This window comes from Cornus florida, unplaced genomic scaffold (assembly GCF_030987335.1).
Source record: "Cornus florida cultivar Cherokee Brave unplaced genomic scaffold, ASM3098733v1 CherokeeBrave_3.0.0_Hap2_Chr05, whole genome shotgun sequence".
Taxonomy (NCBI): Eukaryota; Viridiplantae; Streptophyta; class Magnoliopsida; order Cornales; family Cornaceae; genus Cornus; species Cornus florida.
In genome coordinates, this window is record NW_026775575.1 from 37629303 (window position 1) to 37636238 (window position 6936).

The 6936-nt window shown below is 34.2% G+C and overlaps 1 pseudogene; it reads left to right on the forward strand.

Annotated features, from left to right (window-relative positions):
- LOC132309160 (uncharacterized) overlaps positions 1-2852 on the forward strand; it is a 6076-nt pseudogene extending 3224 nt beyond the window's left edge.
- Positions 2853-6936: the final 4084 nt, after the last annotated feature.

The following is a 6936-nucleotide window of genomic DNA, read 5'->3' on the forward strand; positions in this document are numbered from 1 at the left end:
GAGATGATGCACTTACATATAAGCACTTCACCTTTTCTCTACCCAGATGATGTGGGACTTGTGCACCCGTAACTCGTCAGGCCTCTGAAAACCAATAAAAAGATCATTTCTGACCAAAGCCAATCCTAATAAAGCTTTTATCTTTAGTACACCATGATACACACATATATATAATTATATATACTACATTAGTCACATCTATTACTATGTTCATTAAATTTAAAACTATTAAACAATGATTAAATTAACAATCATTCATAGACCAATCCACAATTCATATTTCTTTTAAAAAGAAACTCCCTTGACCATAAATCCATTATAGACAATTATTTAATCATTTAAACAATCAATTATAATAAAAGGAAAATTATATTAAATTTCAAATCCCGATAATGATTTTTATTCACTAAATCACACAGCCAATATCTAGGCTTTGACAAATCATCCATATCTTTCACAACATTATTTTTTTTTTGCTATATATAAAAGAATATACTAACCTTTAAACACTAGATTATTCTAATGTAATCCTAATCCAACTGATACACACAATAACCCTCATTAGAATTTAAACACCTAATACCCATAGCCATTAACTTATGCTTTTAAATAATTCGTTCTAACTGTGATTTAAATTAATAATTTAATTAAACCTTGATACTCAAGGTGAAATCCTTATGGGTTCTAAAAGGAAAGATAGAGAAGAACTCGCCTGAAGGTTTCAAAATGAAAGCGACGCTTCAAGCTTTGATTATCTCTTCCAATCCAAAAGTCCTCCTTCTTAGATCCGATCTTCTCCTTGTCAGCCCTTCTTCGTCCTCTCTCTGCCTCTTTTATTTTTCTAACGTGTAAACTTTTAACCTTAAAGCCTTATGTGTATATTTATACACATTAAAATCCAAATCCTATTACAACTAGGACCTTCAAATAAAATAATAATCTTTAAATAATATATATCTATAAACATATATTATATTGTTAATTAAATCATATATACTTATATATAATCCATTGGTTAATTAAATCATATATATATATATATATATATATATATATATATATATATATATATATATCTTTCCATAACAATTATTAATTAATTATAATTTTATATATATTTATAATTAATACAAAAATGAACATTTAAATAATTAAATAACTATGGGCTTTTATTAATTAACCCAATAAGGCTTCATACAAGCCCAAGACCATATCTTTTGGTCCAACTTCCCTTAAGCCTAAATCCAATTAATTTAAATAAACCAAATAATTAAATAAACACTTAAATAAAAAATAAAAATAAAAAAACTAAAAACTAATTACATGAAGCAAATAAACAAAATAAAAAATTACAATCAAGTCACACCATACCAATAAAATCAACACATTAATAATTCAATCAATAATTAAATACACACACAACAATCATCATATCAATCACGAAGTATAATTTAATTAAAACATGACAATTAGTTTAAGCACTCAACTAGATAAAAACAAATCATATAAAATAAAATTAATTAAACCCAATTAAATTAAATAAATCATTTAAAAAAAATAAAATAAAAATAAAATTAATTAATCCCAATTAATAAATGTTTTAAAATATCGGGGTATTACAGCAACCGCAATTAGTCAGCTAAAAGCGCAAAGTTAAGGGAAATTACCCTCTCAAATGATGGTAATTCCAAGAGAAAATGCAAGTGCAATCGTCTTGAGAAATGGTAAAGAGGTTGAGATTCCAGTAAAAGCAGCCCCTGCATCGTTGAAGCAAGAAAAAGAGAAAAACCTCGTTGTAGACGGGAACGTTCCCAATAACGATGATAGACCTCATTTTCCTCAGGCTTTAGCAGAATCTAGAAAAAATGAGCAAAATAAAGATTTATATGAGACTTTTCATAGATGTGAGGTAATTATTCCAGTTTTAAATACTCTTAAATAAGTACTTTGTTATGCTAAATTCCTAAAAGAACTGTGTACAATTAAGAGGAAACAGAAACTTAAAAGGATGTGAGAAGGTGAGAGTAGGAGAGAATGTTTCTGCAGTTATTCAAAGAAAACTCCCTGCGAAGTGCAAAGATCCAGGTACGTTTATTATCCCTTGTACGATGGGTAACGCTAGAATTAAGAAGGCCATGATAGATTTAGGAGCTTTTATCAATGTCATGCCATATTCTATATATACTTCTTTGAAATTTGGACCTTTGAATAAAACTAATGTTGTGATTCAATTGGCTGATAGATCTAATGCCTATCCTAAAGGTGTAGTTGAGGATATTCTGGTGCAAGTTAATGATTTGGTTTTCCTTACTGATTTCTATGTGCTTGATATAGAAAATGGTGATCAAACTGCTCTTATTTTGTTAGGAATACCCTTCTTAAAGACATCCAAGACTAAGATAGGTGTTCATAGTGGCACACTTACCATGGAATTTGATGGTGAAATTGTTAAGTTTAATATTTATGATGCCATGAAATATCCTGGTGATGATAATCCTGTTTACTCCATTGATATGATCGATTCTATAGCACAGGAAGTTTTTGAACTTGATGGAAAAGATGGATTGGAAGTTGCCATTAGTAAGCATCTTGAGAAAGAGAATGAGGAGTTAACCTTGAGTACTGATTTGCAGGAAACTGTTGTAGCATTGAATAATTCTCTGAAGTTACAGCAGTTAGGTAATGTTCCTTATATTGCATTACCAATTTCTAACGAGAGGCCTTTACCCTCTATTTTGCAGGCCCCCATTCCAGATTTGATGCCTCTCCCTAGGTTCCTCAAGTATGTGTTCCTTAGAAACGGAGGAACTTTACCAGTGATCATCTCTAGTAAACTTAGTGCACCTCAATAAGAAAAGCTTGTGTAGGTCCTTAAGGAGCATAAGACGGCTATTAGTTGCACAATTGCAGATATTAAAGGAATTAGCCCGTTTACATGCATGCATCGTATCTTACTTGAAGAAGGAACAAAACCTTCCTGTCAACCGTAAAGAAGATTGAACCTGCCCATGATAGCTGTAGTGAAGAAGGAGATCCTCAAACTTCTTGAAGTTGGGGTGATTTATCCTATTTTGGATAGCAATTGGGTTAGCCCGGTTCAAGTGGTTCCTAAAAAGATTGGGATAATTGTTGTGAAAAATCAGAATGATGAGTTAGTTCCTACCCATGTTCAGAATGGGTGGCGGGTTTGTATAGATTATAGAAAATTAAATGCTGTAACCCACAAGGACCACTTCCCTTTACCTTTTATTGATCAAATGCTTAAAAGGTTAGCTGGTCATTCTTACTATTGTTTCCTTGATGGTTATTCAGGTTATTTTCAGATTGCAATTGCTTCGGAAGATCAAGAAAAGACGACTTTTACATGCCTATTTGGGACTTTTGCATATCGTCACATGCCCTTTGGCCTTTGCAATGCCCCAGCCACTTTCCAAAGGTGCATGGTTAGCATATTTTCAGATTATATTGAGCATATCATAGAAGTCTTTATGGATGATTTCACAATTTATGAAGACTCCTTTGATAATTGTTTGCATAACCTTACACTTGTTCTTCAAAGATGCATACCAACTAACCTTATGTTAAATTCTGAAAAATGTCATTTTATGGTTGAACAATGTATAGTTTTGGGTCATGTTATTTGATGAGCGCTGAAAAGTGCGTATTTAAACCCCTTAAGCTTAGGCATTCTAGTACATTTATCTATCTTACTTTACCGTTTTAGATTGATTTCGTATTATTTCCATTTTCAGGCACTTATCCCGAAAATAAGCTAATTCAGCCAAATAAGAGCTTTATTGAAGCAATTCTGAAATTAAACAAAGAAAGGAGCAAAGTAGAGAAAGAAGAAAACAAATGAAGCCAAAGGTGGGAAGCAGCAAAGTTCGATCGATCCAACTTCAAGGTTCGATCAATCGAACAATGATCGATCTCAGCACTTTAAGATAGATCCAAGCTTTGGCACAAAAACATAAAGTCCAAAAGTTCGATCGATCCAACACCACCGTTCGATCGATCGAACACTTTTGTCCTTATTCAAATGATTGATCCTATCCACAGTTGTACCACCCACTAACCACTTTTGTCCTTTCCCTAAAAATATCTCTCAAAATATCTCGGATTTGTCTTTTCCCAAAAAGCTCAACCAGTTGGATCGATCCAGCCTAAGTTCGATGGATCTCAGCCAGTTCGATCGATCCAAGTCCAAGGTTCGATCGATCGAACTTCCTCCAATGCGAAAAAGTTAAATTTTTATCTCATTGAAAGTTGTCCTTTATCCAATCATTAGGGAATATTGTGTGCACGACCCCAGCTCATTTTGGGTGTCATTTGACCTACCTATATAAGGATAATGATTGCTTTTTACAAAGGGAGAATTAATATCATTTTCATATCATCTCTTGGAGAGCAAGTTTAGAGGAGGAGGAGGCTAAAGACACCATTAGAGTTCTTCATCAACATGGAGCATATTTCTTCCATGGAGTTAGCCCTTGAGGGTTGGAGCAACATCACCATGAGTGGCTAGACATCCTCTTGGGGCTAGAGTTAGCCCCAAGCATGCTTTCTATATCTTAATCTTGTGTATTATTGAGGGATTAGTGTTGTAATTAATGTTCTGACACTTGGATATATATAGATCTTGTTTATTCAATGATTTAGGTGGTTTAATGTTTCCAATTGATCATTTCATTCTATCCATATGTCTATGTATGCTAGAGTAGATGTTCATGTGTTTGCCTCTATTTCTTGTATTGTTGATGCATGTCTATGTGTATTAATACTATAGATTTAGAGATTGTTAAAACATTGTGCTTAAAAGAATGGTCTTGTGATTTTCTAAATGGTCCATGCTTATTCCTTGATGGATTGTGCCTCTCCCCTAGTTTATTTTCATGCTAATAGTGTAGATGTAGTGTAGTTGTAGTATAGTGTTAAATGGGAGGACAATCCATGCTAGTTGTTTGATGTTCCAAGCTTTTGAATACAAGTAGCATATGTTTCTATCCTTGTATTGTATTTGGATTGTGAGCTTAATGAAAGGATTAATGACTTGTTTTGATCTATTGTGCCTTTCACATGTTGTTTAGACAATATATGCTTCATTGCTTAGATATATTGTGCCTTTCACATGATGTTTAGACAATACATGCTTAACTAGTCATCCTTGCTTGTTGAATCAACCAAACACACACACACACCAATATTGCAACACACCATTTGCCCTCATTAGCCACTTGTCAATGGTATAGAAATGCATTGCTTGGTGGTGATCTCTAAACCCCAAGATCTCTCTCTCTCTTACTTACTCTTAATTGCATTCTTTTGTTATCACTTAGTTTAATTTAGTTGTTCTCTAATCAACCAACCAACCAATTGTTTGATCACTCGACCTAGTAGCCCTAATAGCGATTCCACGACCTTGTTCGATCCTTATAATCCCTTGGGACGATCCCTACTTGCCTTAGCTATATTTATAGTGAAAGGTAGTAGTGGCTTCTATAAATGTAAAACTCTTGGCCCTCGCCTTAAAATCCACACTCTTAAGCTTATGGTAGGACGACGACCATAGTTTTTGGCGCCGTTGCCGGGGATTGATTGATTTGATTGGGCAACGTCGGATTTGTGGAATGGATTAGGATTAGTACTCTTTTGATCGTATCTTTACTTTATTTTTATTTTTCTTTTTGGTTACTTATTGTGTTGTTCTTACTTAACTAGGTGCATTGTTGGAGAGGAAGCAAACAAAGGAGCATGCAAGTAAGCGAAGAAAGTAAAAAGCTAAATATTTAAAAATTTGCTAAGCTAAGCTTTAAATTTGGAGTTGAAGTGCTAAAGGACCTTTGTGAGACTTTCTTTACTCAATCCCTTAGTTAAATCGTCGGCCCGCGTGAAGGCTTGTTTTTAATTGTTCTTGCATCATTGTTGTTAAAGCATGGGAGTATGAATTAAGTGTTTGTGGAAGAAGTCTAATTGCATTGTTGTGAAGGTATAGTGTTTGTCATTCTTTGTGCTTGTTGTGTTTTGCATTATGCATGCATGGACGTCGTTCATTGAGACCCACTCTTGTCCCTCTTGATTTGCATCTTGAATCCATCGTTAGAAATCCTAGGGGAAGAGGAAGTTTAAATAGAACCAATTTATCAATGGATGACCATAATAATGATCATGTTGAGGACCTTGGTCACATAGACCAACAAGGTATCCTTCATCTTAATGTGCATAATGAGAACATACAAGTACCATTAGGCATGCCAAGGCCATTCATTAACCAACCACCACAACAACAAGGCCAAGTTCCATACGGAATGCCAAGGCCAATGTATGCTCCACAACCTCCCATCATCAATCAAGGAATTCAAAACCAAGGTGTTCATGTTGAATTTCCAGTAGCTAATCCACCTCTTGCTTTAAGAGACCATTATGTGCCTAATGAGTATAATGCACCTACATGCATCTAATTGCCTCCATTTAGAGCACATCATTATGAAATTAAGCCACAAACCATTCAAATGCTTCCTAACTATCATGGACTTCCAAGTGAAGAACCTTACAAGCATTTGGATGAGTTTCTTGAAGTATGTTCCACCGTAAAATATATGGACATGCCGGAAGAGGTTTTAAGACTCAAACTTTTTCCATTCACCTTAAAAGATAAGGCAAAGTATCGGTTTAACAATCTTAGGCCTTTTTCAATCACTTCTTGGGCAGAAATGCAATAAGAGTTCTTAAAGAAGTACTATCCGGTTTCAAAGACCAATGCCATAGGAACGTCAATTCGAGAATTTTCACATGGGGATGGAGAAACGTTTCATGAGGCATGGGAACGCTTCAATGAATTGCTTAGGAAGTGTCCATATCATGACATGCCCAAATAACAATTAGTTCAATACTTCTTTGAGAGCTTATCGAACAACTATAAGGGTATGGTTGATGCTT